This window comes from Zonotrichia leucophrys, chromosome 4 (genome assembly GCF_028769735.1).
Source record: "Zonotrichia leucophrys gambelii isolate GWCS_2022_RI chromosome 4, RI_Zleu_2.0, whole genome shotgun sequence".
Taxonomy (NCBI): Eukaryota; Metazoa; Chordata; class Aves; order Passeriformes; family Passerellidae; genus Zonotrichia; species Zonotrichia leucophrys.
Window position 1 is genome coordinate 60,087,521 of NC_088173.1, and position 16,952 is coordinate 60,104,472.

Below are 16,952 nucleotides of genomic sequence, written 5' to 3' on the forward strand. Positions count from 1 at the left end.
TTGACATCTGCATGTGCAAGAAATAGGACCATCCATCATCCAAAAGCATATATGTAATTTTTGACATGACTTTACATGAAAAAGCTGGCCCCAGAATTCCAAAGATGATGATTGCAAAGGTGTGTAATTGACAGATACTGTGGAGAAGCAGAGACAAGTGGTGCTGCATGACAAAATCAAGGAATTGTCTTTACCCAGCCTTGCCAAGATGCCTCAGCTCTGAGCTAAAAAGGATGAGCACATTCAGCCTTGGCTCTCTTCTGACAAGCTTGACAATTAGTGTCCATTGATTAGGATGCAGGACATGTTTTCACACTGATATCAAACTGATGATATTCCTGTTACTTATAGGACACTTTAAAATATCACAACTTTTTCGTCTATTTGAAAACAAATGAAGGAACTATGGTGTTTATTATAGATGAGCAGTATCTAATACGTCAATCTGGAAGTTTTCCCCATGTCGAGTCAGGAATGTGAAATTAATGGGCAAAGGAATAGGTCTAGGGCAAGATTTACATATTCATCCTACATCCTGTTCACAGCAGCACCATAAGCAGGTTTGGGGAGCACTGAAATAAGCCTCCTTACAGCCATTTACCCCAGCCTCTCCTCCCATATATCATTCTTTTACTTGAATTTAAACAAGATGAACAAGGATCATACTGGCACCAGATCCATGGCTTGCTTTCCAAAAGATACAAGACATGCAAAAAACAGCCAAGCCAGTCCATTTGGGCATGTAAACCTGCAACATGAACACAAGCATTCAAGAGCTCCACTCCCTAAAGGTTAATTTAATCATAAGCCTAAGTAGTTCTCTAAATTGAGGCCTATGCTATTCCTTAAAAATCGGAGACATCCTAGGATCCTAAACAAATGAGTATTTTTCACTTCAGTTGATTTCATGCTGCTAAAAATTCCCTTAACCACCAATGAACTAATGCAGTAGGATGTGTGCTACCATACCAACAAAAATGCACCACCATTTCCTTTTTAATGGCATATCAAATATTTTGCTTTGTGTAGACATCAAGATTTACAAGGGCCTTTTTTTACTTACATTAATAGTAATAGTGCTAAAATCTTAAGAACTAAGTAGCATTATATTTAATTATGCTTCCATAATTACACTGATTAAATACAGCGTAAGGGACCATAAAGATAGATAAAACATTATGGCTAAAAAACTTCTCAAAAATGACCATAAAATTATTATTAAGCCTGAGGTGAGAAAATTAATATCACAAGCATGATTTTATAGGGCTTTTTTTATATCACTTCCCCCTCTTAGAGTATCTCATCTGCAGTGGCAGCAGAATTTTCTCCCAGCAGTAATGAAATGAGAACTAACTATAAAAAATTTTGCAACTTGAAAGGGAGGTCAGTTTAGACGTCCATACCAAGGGACAGTATTTGTGAACTTGATGCTTCAGGCAGATGCCAAAAGAAAACATATTGAAACACCTCTGAGCTGCAAGCACACTGGCTTACACTTGGGTAATATTTGTTTTCCTCATTTTCTTTTCCTTTCTCATCTTTTACAGACACTCTGTATGTGCAACAATCAGCACAATGTAACAGTCACATCTATTTTCTAAGTAATGATCTAAAAAGAGAGATCTAAGGTTTTTTATACTGGTTGACCAAAAATATTATAAGGTTTAAAGAATCCCAAGAAAACTTCTGACCAATAACTAATATTAAGGCAAAGAACTAATACTGGAAATCTGCAACGATTTCAAAACCAGAAAAGATCAAATTACAAGGTTCAGATTGAGCACAAGGAAAATAAAACAGATTTTTCTGACCTACGTATGGGATAAATCATTTCAAGTAATAATTTTCCTGATTCTTTGAATTATATGTTTAATTAATTTTATTACACATAATTACCAGAATGTATCATAATTATCTGACACATTTCAAGAAATATGGTCTCATTTTACTTAATTATATGATTAATTAACTATGGTAAGTAATTGCTAAACTTCAACAAAATTACATTTCTCCTTTTCTTTCAAAATTCAGAAATCATCCACAAGTGCTCCTGCCTGTGTCTGCTTCCCACAAACAGCTTTGTGGTCATCAAACATACATTTGTTCTGCAGGAATGAAGTGTGCAACCTCCTACTTCTGTGCCCTTTTACTGTGTTATATTCCCTGACTCGCTCTCAGCTCTTAAAAATAGCTACAAATGTTTTTCCATAATGGTTGGCTTTAATACAGACACGCCTGCTTGTCTTAAGAACCATCACACTCTCTGGAAAGTCTGTTATTCCATTTCCCAGCCCTCTGCCTTGCTTCTGGTGCCTGCAGTGCATGCACAACACACCCCTGAAGATGCAGGAGCGCGCAGCCCTTGCGGATCCCGGCTGGCTGCAGAGCTGCCACAGCCCCAGTGCATCACTCCCCCGTGCATGCGGGCTGGCAGAAAGCACCCACATGAGGCCATAGAGCAGGAATGAGCTGAAGACAATCTGCAATCTCTCAAACTCATGCTAGGGGCCAAGGCAGGCAGCAGATGCGTCACAGAACTGGCACAGCAACATCTCTGCTGTGCATCACCACTCCCACAGCTGCCCTTAGCTGCCAGCCCTTGTGTGAGCCAGGGTCCAGCATTCTCTTCATGTGCACATGAAGAGAGCTCAGAATTGCATCATAGAGAAAAAGCACTAAATCTTATTAATCCAAAATGAAAATCTAAATGACAAAGGAGTAACAGCATATACTGTATCATGGGCCCTGGTAGATATAAATATACATCAGGCAGTTGCACATCCAAACCAAAGCTAGCCAATCAAGAATAGCACAGAAGGAATTTCTTGTAATTCAAGAGCTAACAATATTCCACAGATAGGTAATTTGTAACACTAAAAAGAGCCTTAACTTGTGATATTTTAATACAAATTGATTGCCTGTATTTCTGATGTGTTAGGATAATTATTTTACAAAATCATTTCATCTCAACTGAAAATGCGTTAACACATCCAGACCTCAATCAACAAAATGTATTCCTGCATTTTGACAGAAGTAGCAAGTAAGTTATTAAACAGAGCTTCCCTATTTTTTACTAGTTTTATGCCACGATTTAATACCAGGCACACAATCTCTGGATTTGAGTTGCATGCTAGACACTCCTAATCCAACTAGTGCCGCCAAGAATCGAAGCAAAGACTGTCTAATGCAGCAGGATCTTATTATAAGTCAGTCCCAAATGACACTGGGAAAAAAAAAAAATCAATCTTTTTTATTTTAATCCCCATTTTCCCCTAAATAACAAACTCTGATTCTTTTACAAACTGATGAGGTGCCTATTCTGCAGGCTGTGGGCTGACTGGTGAGCAAAATAAGGAAATGTGCATGAGAAGCTGAAGTGCCTGGCTGGCTATGAAGCAAAACAGAAACCAGAGGCTGTCCACATCAGTGCCTTGCCAGGTCAGTCACACAGACCGCTCTGTGTTCAATGCTTCCCTGGGCAAAACTGCCTATCAGCATTTTACTTGGATATCCAAAAAACACAAGTGTTTTTATGCATTCTTAGAATTAAGGACACATTTCCCAACTTCCTTGATGGATGATTTCTAATAAGGTTCTTAGGAAAAAAAATACTTTGATGACAAAGGATAAATTATGGAAGCCAATATAATTGTCAACCTTGTACCAGCCACAGCTAAATTTCAAAAAACTGGAAAACAATCAACTTCACCATAGACCAAGTACAGAAACAGAGAGAGATTGTTTACACAGCATATAAATAAAGAGTTTTTCACTTATCCTCAAACTGGATTATCCTCTGGCATCCACAGATACCTGTCCTCTCCCATACCTAGAACCCCCTACTCTCATGATCAGGTATCAGGGAATGTTTTTCCTATTCCTCCTCCTTCAGAAGTATCAAATTCAGAAAAGCCATCACACACAGTCCTCTGGAGAGAGATGGCTTCATACTGCAAAAGTGGTCTCTTTTTCCAAAATTCAGAGATTGCACAAGTGATTTAGAACCACATCTGCCTTGCCAAATGTGTGCTGTGGATCTTGAACAGCTCAAAAGCTCTTGGGAAGGTGGAATGATTAACAGTTAACATCTCTCCCCATTTTAGTATAATTGTCTCTCAAATGCAGAATTCTTTCTCACTGCAGCATACCTGAATTAGCAGTAAACATCAGAAACCTCTCCTTACACCTCTCCCCGTTCTGCCTGTGAAGTGAAAAGCAAACTAGTTATCAAGAACCTTTTCTTGTTTGCATTAATTGGAAGTCCAATGGCTATACTGCTCTTTGAGAACGTGGGAGATCTTAGGCACGTGTGGGGATACTGATGTCAATATGCTAAAGGGTGTCTATCAGCCCAGGAAAAAGGGGACCCAATAATGGAGAAGGCTGCCTTTATCTATACATTAGGACATCAGTTCAATCATGTATTTCTCCAAACAGTTATACTATTTCTAAACCTTATTTACAAGCCTCAACTGCAGAGTCTGCAGTCAAGTTTATGATAGCACTGCTCCTATTTTAATGCTCATTCTTTACTTAATAAGTAAATGATACTGCTGGATTTATTTCTGTTCTGTTTGGGAATTGTCATTTTTGGTACTTTGTTCCAGTATCTAGACATGTTCTGTCAGGCAGCATTTTCTGACAAACATATTGTAAAATATTACGCGATTGAAAACATGCGTACAAAACTAAGAGGGAGTGGTGAAGGCATGATTATACCTGAGTTCACATCAGCATTCACACACAGTATCACGATCTTCAGGAGAGCAAGAGGTACACATCCACCAATTTATTCTGTAGCTAAAGTTCCCATACCATCTTTCCCCAAAAGGGGAAAGGACTCACCTGGATTCTTGGGCTTATTTTCCTGAGTGCCATTGCCAACACAGATAACAGATGCTGGTGGACTGACCCCCTGCAATAGGCACCCACCCAGCTAAGGAAAAAAATTGGACAGGCAGCTCAGAGAGGGTAACCCATCCCTGTCAACCCCACCCAGCACACCAGGCAGGACAATGTGAGGGAAGCACACTTGCCTTTAGTAGTAACTTGCCTTCTTTCAGTTTGGGCTGTTCACCAGACTTCTGGACGTCTGGTAGCTTGGGAAATCCTTGCCAAAGGGCTGCTGCCCCTGCATAGAGCAACCCTTGATCACGACAGATCAGCCCCTTCTCAGACAGGACAGCTGCTCAGCCTGACCATTTTCTCCAAGCCCAGCACACCAGCCTGCAGAAGCATCTGCAAACCAGACACAACAGGACAGCTGCTAAAGGATGCATCTGGCAATTGCATCAGCCTTGTCGACACTGGAAGGGCACCTAAATCTCACCTTGGAACAACCAAGGTTGGATTGCAGCTGAGGCAGACAAAATGTGAAAAACACATGGCATCCCATAAGGTTTCAGCCTCTCCATTCTGGTACTAGGCCTCCTTAAGCAGTCATCAGACCTCATTGACAGAAGCAAACCAAGCTCAAATCAAGATTTCTCTCCAAATTTAACAGACTTTCCAGATCTCTACTCTTGCCTTCTCCCATCCTCTAAAACTAGAGAATTTGTTCATATTTTAATGCATTAAGGCAAGGGTTTCTGCCTAAATTTCTTACAAAGGGTCCTTGATTTTAACATTTTTTATTTTCTTAGTGGAGGTTGTTGGTTTGGGGGCTTTTTGGTTCTTTTTTTTTTAGAATCCTTTCTTCAACTACTGCACAACTTTAGGGCATCTAATACTCTTTCCTAAAATAGTCACTTGACATCAATATTTCAAAACATATTGAGATAAATGCATGTTTCGTTACAGTTAGATCACAATGGAACTTCTATAGAAGTATTTCTGATACAAAATGAACCTTTGTAATTAATATTAACAAGACATTTCATATAATAATAGGGTACCATAATGGTTTCAATGTTATTTTAAAGTGTTACTAAACCATCAATTGCTCTAAAAACACAGTGAGGTCTTGCAGCAGAATTTAGATTTAAACACACACTTTTTATAACACTTAACATATTGCACTGTGTGAATCACAGTAAATAAGCCCAATGGGAATGTTTACTGAGACACAAAGAAAGAAGATCTGCATAAGGAACTAGTTTATCATAAACAATACAAATATTTACTCTGTTATTTAATGCGTGCCCAGCATGCCTATCCTTAATGCAGCATTAGCTGACATCAGGCATATGCCATATGCACAAATAATTAATTCAAATTATGTTTTCTTTCAGTGTGTTGTCTCAGAAACGAGCTGAATTAATGCAAAGATATATTCAACAGCAAATACTGAGATGATCTCTCTATGTAACAATGCAGCCATGTCGGTCTTCATGAGCACACAGTTTTTAATAGCTCACCCTCATTGTTATTCCAAGACAAGGGCTGATGGTACATGAAATACTCCTGAAGTGTTCCTCATATAATCACTGGATGACTAATGCAGTGATTTTAAAAACTGACTTGGTTAAACATTTTTTTATAAGTCCTCACAGAGCAAAGTCTTCTGAGCACATCCAGCTCCTTTAACCCAATAATCCCCTCAAGAATAAACATCCAGTGGATTGTCTACAGCAGTTTTACACGGTGCAGGGACAGATAAGCTGTCCACATGCACTCAGGTGATGTCCAACAGAGACACTAGCAGGGTATTTCTAACAAAGACAACAAACTGTGAAGGCATTCCTGAAAGGAATCACTTGTCACCTTTCTGCCATGAATTACTGCTCTGCAATATCCTGTCCTCATGCCATTTCAGATGCAATTTGCTTATAAAAAATTACGCTTGGGCCCAAAGTGCTACATGAAAGAAGTTATAAGCACTTAACTAGTCTTGAAAGGCACATTTCTATGTCATTCCTGTAAAATTTTATTCATATCTTCTCTGAGAGCTGCATGTTACCCCTGTGCTTTTCTGTGTGGTGCCAGTGCCAGCCCTCCACACCTACTAGCTCTCCTTTTCCCATCAGCTTTTCAGCTGATCATGGAAAAGAACTGACTGCTGAAAAAGGAATTTCTCCATCCCAAAATTAGCTTGGAGAAATGCCATATACAGCTGTTGGAAAACAGCTTGGCTTTATCACATTGGCAATCCAAGTAATACTGTAATTCAGTCCATTCAGAAAGATTCAAGGAAAGGAAGCAATGAGATTAAGTAAAGAGACAGCCTTGTTAAGCATTTGCAATGTCCCTAATGGAACGGACCCCATCTGATGTTCTGTGTGTCCCTCAAATTAAGTTACTAATCATACTTCCTTCAAGTTCAGTCCTGCTCATCTGGAAGCTGCTCACATTTCCCACATTATTCATCCATTTAAACACACAAATTTATAACAACACACTAGTGAATCCCATAACTTTCCAGTTTTGTGCAGAAACTGGGGAGAGGTTCACTCTGGCTCTGTCACATATCTAGATCTGATTTGGGACATGGAAGATCTGGAGACAGAATCCTGAGATACCTAAATAGACAGTACCCGTCTGTAAGATTCTTTCTCTCAATTCCTGTGAGGCGGCCAGAAGTGTTTGTAGGTGCCTTACTCACACCTTTGCAAATTTGGCCTTTAGTATTTGTTTGTTTCCAGAGACATGCTGGGCTTCTTGGCAGCAACTCACAGCTCATCACTTCGCTGGGGCTCCCTGTGGCTGCCCAGGTACAGCCTGGACAAAGGAGGCCAGGATTAGCAACACACCTTTTGCTACAAGAGAACAGACTGATGGCAGGGCAGGCACCAACTGGATGGTGCAGGAAAGACCACATTATACCCTTATTTTGGCATTACAGTATGACATACAAAGGAAAAAATCAAGAGTTGGTTGCATACAGTTCAGTCAGACAAGACCTAAAGCAGGCACTCTTAATGGTGTTAAGATGTCTACAAACACCTGAGTAGCATAAATAGCAATATTTGAAACATGTGATCATGCCTGAAACTAAATACAGAAACAAAAAAATGGAAATTATTTATATTTAAACGGCTTTACATTTTAACCTCCTGATCACAGCACGAAAAACTAAATCAAAGGAAAAGCTTGTATTTTATGACACTGCACATTAAGCAACCAAAACAATATCATGCTTAAATGAAGGGTGTATTAGAAACAAACACAGCAGCACACCAAGACCTCTGACAATTTTTTTAGCACACAGTTCTAAAAAACAAACATTAACATAAAAATTTGAAGGTGTACCTAGTTCCCAGTTTTACCATGCTTAGCCCCAAGGAGACACACTTATCCATTTATTGTTTGAAAAAGCTGCCAAGACTAATACAGAAAATTTATTTTAGACTCAGCTTTATTTTACTCTCAAGATAGTAAAGTAAAAACGACCTTTCACATGAAACCAAAGGCACTGGAAGTACTTTCACATGCACTTGAATTCTTGGAACTACAAGCTGTTTCTTGGTTTTCTATATTAATGTTTTGAACCATTATCAAGTGTGTTTTACCAATCAAACATGGAATACAAAATAAGAATCCACAAGCACAAGAACCACTTTACAAAGGCCATCAGAGCATGAAACTGATTTTGACAGGTCAGACATGATCTATCCAGCTCCATGATTATAGCAGGACAAGGGCTGTGTTTAAGACCAATAGATACAACTGAGGTTTCCAAGGGAAAACTTTTCCAAAGGAAGCCTTTCCCAAAAACAGTACATGCTTAAGGTGACCAGCAGGTAGATGTATCTGGTACATATGCAGTTCTAACATAAATGATAAAAATATGTTAAAGCAAGCAAAATATTCTATTGTTTTACCAAAATATAGGAACTTTATGGTATGAAAACCAACAATAACAATTTTCTTTCACATATGATCAAGCAAAAAGAAGAAATTAATATGACAGCTTTCCTTATCTAAAGTACAAGGGGTTATCACAGACAACAGCAAAAAAAAAAAGTCATGCTGAAACTATGAAATATACCTTGCTAGTGTACTTTTAAAGTCATAACTTACTATGGGAAATCAGCATTCACAAGCATAAATTTGTTTCTGTATAAATCACTGCCCAGTGACATTTGATTCCTTCCTAACAAACCTGTATTTAAGAGGAAAGTCATAAAACTGAAAAAAAATGGCAATAACTAATTCATGGCTTGGTGCTCTATTAGTAATTAATAAATTCACCTAGCAATATGCAGAACCTAGTCATCTGCCATTTTTTATTTATTTCACTTCATTTTCTGTATCTTCCATGTACTCTGGGGCAGTCATACGTAGTGCCTTTACCTTGCCTGCAGAACACTAGTGATTCCTCATTGTACTTCAGCATTTCAGGCATCATCTTTACTGCATCATTAAATGCACACAAAATAAATACATCTTGTAATGCAGTGCAGAGTGTAGTACTTAACAAAGGCCCTCAACTGTTTCACAAATAGCTATCAAGTTTCTGATGTTCAATGTGTTCATCTATATTTCATTATCTAGGATGGGATTTCATTTGCTTGGGAGTATTTTGGCCTTAAAAAGCTCCAAAAATACGTTCATCAAACTCAAAGGGGAGCTTTTGAATCGTATTCATGGCAGGGAGATACATAATAAATGGATCCTGACAACTTCTCTCTCTTTTGCCACTTAATGAGTAACCATCTAAGTCAGGAAGAGCCCTGATGGAAGGCAAAAATATTCCAAAATAAAGAGACTCTTGTAGAGATCACTACATCATTTGAACCTTTCCTCCTCTCACAGCAAGTCAAACACCCAAGTGATCCAAGCTGAAAGCCAGAGAGAGCAGGAAAGGCACTTTCTTGAAGCAGGCAGGTACGAAGTTGCTTGGAGCTTTGCAAATTGCAGAAAACACACAACATTCTACCACTTCCTGCATTACACATCTCATACATTAATTTAACAACAAATTATGATCAGTCTCCAGGCACTGATCTAGTAAAAATCATGCATCAGCAGCAGTGTCAGCCATTGTTGTATAATGGCCTTCCTTCCTTACTTCCCCAGAGGTTCTAAGGAAGAATGAAGATGAGGGAAAGAAGCAAGATTTTGTTCCTATTCCATTTCTATGCTTGCTCCTGTGAGAGAAGAAGCAAGAGTCCTGGACCCAAAAACGGTCCCTATTTCCCCTCAACTTTCTATGCAGTCTCTGCTAATACATCTGATACTGCATTTTATTGTTTTTTTTCTATGTATGTCTTAATATTGACAGATATCATGGTGGTGCACAGAACTCTAATAACAAGTATATAGGCTCTGGAAGAGCAAAAGCTCAATATTCAAGCAAAAATAAAGAATGCTCAAAAAACCCCAATTCTGGCATCTGGCTGTGCCTTGGTATCCACTGTAATGCCCAAAGAGAAGGCACTCTCAACTCCCCTCTTATACATCAATGTCACTTCAACAAGAACAGACTAATTTATCTATGCTGCCAAGTACAGAATCCCCCACTCGGGTGCTGCAATTTGCCCGACTGTTTTAGGACATTTTAAGCAACAGCATTGACAGCAGCACAGTTTCCAGTCGACGGGACCATTTCCAGGGGGTCAGAGATGGTGTTTGGTTGCAGCAGAGTTCCACTCAGAAGGGAAAAGCCTGCCCCGTGGCACACTGCTGTAACTCACAAGGAGCAGTAATTCAGTCATTCATTGACTTGCACACAGGTGGCAGGCTCCAGTTTAACAGCCAAGCCCTTCCGGGAACAACCCATCAGCTTCCTCAGTGCACTCTCCTGGAGTGGCATCATTCAGCTGTGGTGCCACTGAGATGCAGTGGGAAGGTAAGAGCCCCTGGTATTTGAGGTGGCTATCCCAATTCACATGCTTAGCATTTCTTGAGAAATCTACAAACCCTTCAACTTCCTTGCAAAAGAGATCAATAATTCACTATACTGCATAATTTAATTCAATTCCTGTTGATAACAAGAAGATACAAGAGGGTAATTTTGATGTTTTCTGTCACAAATTCTGGGGTTTTAATTTACATGTTCCTACTGGTACTACCTTATTTTGCTTTTTTTTCTGGCCTTTGCAACATGATTTCAGGCAATATCTCTCAAGACAGGCACATACACCTGACAGTTTTAATAGGGCAACTGAGAGAAAGTTTCACCAGTACCACTCAGTATTAACCTAAAAATCTTTTTGCTTTATTTTTTTTCTCATTTTCATCACTGGAAGCATGCAAAGTGAAGTTTGATGCCGATATTTTAATACACATTTTCTAAAATATTACCATAAACATCATGAGAGGGAAAATAATTTTAATAATAGTGAAACAAGTCTCGGCCTGGAAACTGCAAAAATGTGTCTTTTTTAGCATTTTCAGCTAACTTAAACTCAGTTTGGTAGAAAATTAAACTGTGGGTGTTACAATATGTAACCGGCAATGGTATCACTGGGTCCAGTAATAGTACAAAACTGAATACAACTTTCAGACTTGTACTTTTGAATTCTAACATACTGCAATTGAAGGGGCAGCGACAGAAGGGGAACAGCAGTTCATCAGTAACCTCAGGAAACTGCAGGCAAATTCAGAAGTTTAGCATTGTTTGTTGGTTTGGTTTTTTATACTTCTTTCTTCCTCTCACCTCAGATTCCACATATAGTCTCTTTCAGTGTTAAAATGTTCATTCTTACTGGTTTGGTTTCTGCTGAGAAAATTAGTTTATTACCAGTCCTTCACAATAATTTTTCATGATACTCCTCTGCAGGAGGAGGATAACTTTTAATGTCAGTGTGAATATGGTCCTGTATATCTGTAGCACTGAATTTATAGCACACATGTGGAAAATCTTGTAAACTGCCCTTTTCTTGATAGACTGTGCAGTAAACTGTACAGTATTTTAATTAATTTCTTAATTACAAACCTCAAGTGTGGTAGTTGAAATCTCACACGCATGCAGAGCTGAGATTGTTGCTTTAGCCAGACTAACACAAGGCAGATCAAGGCAGAAATGCTCAAAATATGGAGAACCAGCTGGAAAGATAGATACTGGCTCTTGCTTGCTTTTACTCACTTCCTATTTTATTCCTTCTCTGATAATTACCAGATTACTTCTTCCGAGCCTTATGTTTTAACCTTCTAAAAATCTCAGAAGCCTGAAACACCACAACAGAGGAATTAGTATCAAACCAGGGACATTCAGCTGACTGAGTTACTTAGCAGTTGTATTTCATGATAAAAGCAATGATTTGTGTATTTGGTGTCACTGACTGATCCAGGTACCTGCTGTCACAGATGCATGTGAAGCAGGACATTTAGGTGCCGTGAGCAGTGAGTCATGCAGAAATTTCCAGTTCTGTTACATGGCCACAGAGCAAACAATTTTCTCTCAGATTTTACTCACCTGAGTATGAGTTCCCATTGCTGATCTTTATTCTTGTTGAATAGGTTGAACACTATGGGCTTATCAACCTAAATCATCTTATAGTGACAAAACTACATATAAGAATGGCACAGAAGACCAGCCTATCACTTCAGACCAAGTTCCTATCTCATGCTATTTTCAACAGCAGCCAGATGTGTAGGCCCTTTGGAAGAAAATATGGTCTTTGCTCCTTTCCTCTGAGAGCTTGTAACAGTTGGAGGTAAAATGTTTCCTGAGCTCAATGACGTTGCTTTAATTATGAAATCCCCAAGTTCCCAATCCTCCTAAGTTCCCATCCAATTTTCTCCTGAAGGTAAGGCAGAAAATATGATTTGGAAGATGTTCTTTCAAAATACTTTGGGCTCTTGCCTGACTTCTCATGTGCCTAACAGCTTGGACCTGGGCAAATCTCAGCCCGAGTATTTCAGAAGGACAAGACCAGTTCCTATGCCTGACAGAAGAGCATTCACGTGAGTCACTACAGCAACAGTGGCTCCAAGTGCTGCATTTGCACATTCCCCAGGTACCCACACAGATTAGCTAAGCATGGCACCAGCATGGAGCTGAGTCCTCTGCAGCAAACAGAACTGATGGAGCCTGAAGAGCACAGGCTCTGTCAAACACTGTTACAAAGACAGATTTTAATAAATAGCAATTAGACATGCCAACCACGACCACACTGAGGGCTATGGGAACAGGTGCCAGCTGCAGAGCCACTCCTGCAGTTAATCCTGCAGAGGTAGGGCTACGTGGGCAGCAGCACAGCCCTGCCTCTGGCGGCCCTTGTTGTGCCCTGCCTGTCCCTGTGCTACCCTCACCATCCTCACTGCCAGTCTGCACTGCTTTATACTTCCCAGCCACACTTAAAACTTGCACCCTGCCCTTCCAAGCAAGGCCCACTATCTACACTCTGAGAAGATCTGTGACTAGCTTAATACTTCATTTTTGGATGACTAAAATTAGGCAAAAGTCTGCCACTCCCTTCTACTTCTTTAAAGCTTTTAATACATTTTATTCTGCTCTTATGCAAAATATGCCTGCTGCAACAGCTTGCAACCAAAGCAAAAATGTAAGGCACCAAGATTTTGCAGAGAGGAGTTGTGTATGAGCTGAGGAAGAACCAGACTCCTGTTCAGCTGGGAGATGGCACCAGGGAGGTGGCTGGGGCTGTTCCCCCCCAGAGCCATGCAGCCACTCTGGGGCTTGGCCTTGGCTGCAGCAGCACACAGTGGGGATGTGCAGCACAACCACACCTGTTTTGCTGCATGCAGAGAATTCTGCATCCTCCCTTTGTGCAGGAGCATCCTGTGCAACTCTACAAAGAGGTTACTGCCCACAGCACACGGGAGTTTTGTGGGGTTTGCTATTCCTAGTAGTATCCCTACAACTCCAGTGCTGCTTTACATTGGATGCCAAGCGTAGTGCTGCTGGTTGATAGTACAGCAGTATATGCCAGACATGTTGGGGTTTTAAAAAAATGTTTAAAAAGCAGTAATAATGGTGCGGTCTCCCGAGAATACATTTATTTCTGCAGTATAAAATAAAATTAAATTCTTCAATCTCAAAAACTATTAAAAGGTTGTATTTAACATGCATGAAGCATTAAAAAGACATCAAAATTAAAATAATCTCATAAATCTCTTCATTTAAAAGACTTATTAGAATACAGATAGAGGCAGAAAACAGCTGCCCTGCAGACTAAAGCAGTAAATTATTACTATTTTAACTTTTTTTTCATTTTCATCATTGAAATTTTCCTCACAGAATTACTGCAGTAGTATAAAAAGACCAACTGCCCCTATATTTAACATGTGAATAGTAAATTATTTTTCAGTGGACTTCACAACAGATAAGCTGTATATTCTTTCAAATGTCAGCAGACTATAGGATCGTTTCCAGACAAAGGAGGTGGGGAATGTTTTCAGAAATCACTATTGCATGCAAAACTATAGAATTAATCAGCAATTCATTCTCTTTAACACACAGCAGCGGGAAACTGCAGCAATTGTGATCCAGCACTCCAAACTCCTCCCGCACTCTCTTGGCTATTAATTTTTAACAGAATTTCAAAGTTAGGTATATTTAAATGTTAGCAGGCTGACTTGTGAATTGCTAAGTATAAAACAGCTCCAGGAAGTTTGCTTGTTTAGGGACCTAATCATCATGTTAAGAATTTCCATTTAGTCAGGAATTAAGCTTCTCTTAAAAGCAGAGAGCCATCATCTCATTGGGCAATGCTGAGATTGGTACAAGAAGGTTCAAGGGCAAAGGAGGAGGACAAGTGAGATAAGAAAATCAATCAGTAATATTCAACTTTTTAAAACTGACAGACAAATTAAATTTTTCAGCAAGTGCCCTCATTCCTCAGACCATCATTTGTCAGTCTTGATGATACCAGAGCATTCCTTGGAGTACAATTAAACATTAATGCTGATTGCTCCTCAAAGTAGCTCAATCCAGGGAGAAGGCAAAGAAAAAACCCATGGGAAGGAGGGTTCACACCATTTATCCTCCATCTTATCAGTTTTCCACTGGTATGATCTTGGAACATCCAGGCTGTTGATATCCAAGCAGATTACAGAAGGAAATGCTAAGGATGCAGAAAACTAGGGAAATGAACAACAACCAACAACAAAGCCAGCAAGGGGGAATGGAGGAAAGAAGTTAAATCAAAAGGATAAAGAGTGCTCCCACATAGTAATTTGCTGGTTTTGCTTCACTGCAAATTATATCATATGATATTATAAACCACTTTTCCTGACAGCAGTGTGCATTACTGTGCACTGTAACTTCCTTCCTGCTTACAAGAGATAAGATTAGTAAACGTTTGCTTTATTAACAACAAGTTGAAATGCTATTAAACCAACTTAATTGATGGTACAGTTACACGGACTCTGCTTCTTGTTTATATTTTTCAAAACTTACACCTACAACAGAGGTTGACTTCTCTCCAAAAAAAATTTTAAAAAAACAAACCCCATCCGCTGTTCTAATTTCTCCCAACACCAGCACCTGTTTGGATTGTGTAAAGATCCTTAGCTGTAACTCCAACAAGGGTAACAGAAGTGCTGAAGGATAAAAACTCAATGTATTTTATTTACCTTTCTTATTGCTAGACTACCATTATGTTTGGTCAGTGAGTTTCATGTTTTGGGCTTCAAATAAAGCAAGTAGTCAACCAGAAGGCATAGTTTAAACCCAGTGGATTAGTGCATCATCAATAAAAAACCACTTCTGCCCTTCTTTCACTTTAGCCTAAGGTTAGCTTCCCCATGAGTGGCTCTGGATGCTTCTGTAACCTTCCCTGCAAAATGCTTATGCAGAAGAACATTGTGTGTTGTACAGCTGCTTCAGGAAACTGCTGATAATGCCAAGCTTAAATGTACATCACTAAGAACACACCAACTCTTCTGCAAACCCAGAGAAGAACTCTATGGGGAACAGAAAAACCCTTAATTTAACTGCCAATGTAAACTGCAAAAGATGATGGTGCTGCTCATCTGACAGGGTTCCTGTTCCGCTTTGTTGGTTCCTTCTCCTACGCCTGAACCTAACTAATCATTGTTATTTACAGCAAATAACACACAATTTAAAAGTTAATCTATTTTTTAAAAGCTGCAAAGCAAGTCAACTATACAAATCTCTAAGTGTAATTCCCACTTAATATAAATATACCAGATAAATTACAAGCCAGATCTTATTTAGTTAGTAATACCTTGACAAGCAACATTATTAAACCTTTAATTTATTATGTCTCCAATTGATCAGTCTCTTACCTGATTGTTATAAGAACATAACGATCGGTACACAGTTGTCAAGACTGTCATGTACACAAGATAGTAAAAGCCCAAAAGAAATTCAGTCTTTTCTTCATAAAATCCATCAAAATCTATTTTTTATTTACATACAATGATCATATGCAGCTAACACGGTCTGAAGAAAGACAGTCAGTAATTATGCTTCCTTACAGCATTTTTTCTTTTAACAACTTTGACATAATAAATTTTGATGTCTGCTGGAATCTTATCAAAATTACAGTCATAGGACTGCAGGCTCTATTATGTTAGTCCACATGATGGGAGGTGGGGAGCTGACTGGCTCACAAGAAATTTATTTTGATTACATGACATTATTTTACATTTCAATCACATGGTGACCTGGCTGGTATAGTGTCAGAGTGAAAGATGAGTTTGTATTCAGGGCTTCAAATGTTACAAGAAAAAAAAATCCTAGCAGTATTTCTTATGACTTATGAGATGAAGCAGTAGAAATCACTTGATGTAGCAAATTGTAAGTTTGAAGGATTTACACAGCTAGATCCTCTGTAAACTCAGGATAGTCTCATTCACATCAACAAAAAATACTGCCCAAGAATCTGACGCTCCATCATCTCATACACTACCAAGGTTCTGCAGAAAGTAAACTTCAGTGTTAGCAAAATGCCTCCATCCTTCTTTATTATGAAGGAGAAAGCCAGAACTGAATACTGATGCCCAATCCTTAGCATACACTAAAAATGAAATACACTTTCCTTGTGGGCCTGTGAAATCACCTTTTCATCCACTTGTATACTCATCTTCAGTGAATGGGAAACCCATCAGAGCTGGAAATGGTCACAGCACTGAGGGTTCAG

At 39.1% G+C, this 16,952-nt stretch overlaps 1 protein-coding gene and 1 long non-coding RNA gene across 2 annotated transcripts in view; both read right to left on the bottom strand.

Annotated features, from left to right (window-relative positions):
* PPARGC1A (PPARG coactivator 1 alpha) overlaps window positions 1-16,952 on the bottom strand; it is a 368,866-nt gene that overhangs the window by 303,804 nt on the left and 48,110 nt on the right. The gene's annotated exons all lie outside the window — the stretch shown is intronic.
* The window catches only part of LOC135447094 (uncharacterized), a 28,655-nt gene continuing 15,466 nt past the window's right edge, over window positions 3,764-16,952 (bottom strand). Inside the window, exons 2-3 of the long non-coding RNA XR_010440003.1 lie at window positions 5,033-5,238; window positions 3,764-4,197 (exon numbers count right to left, since the gene is read on the bottom strand). This is a non-coding gene — a long non-coding RNA (uncharacterized LOC135447094). The remainder of the gene's footprint in view (window positions 4,198-5,032; window positions 5,239-16,952) is intronic.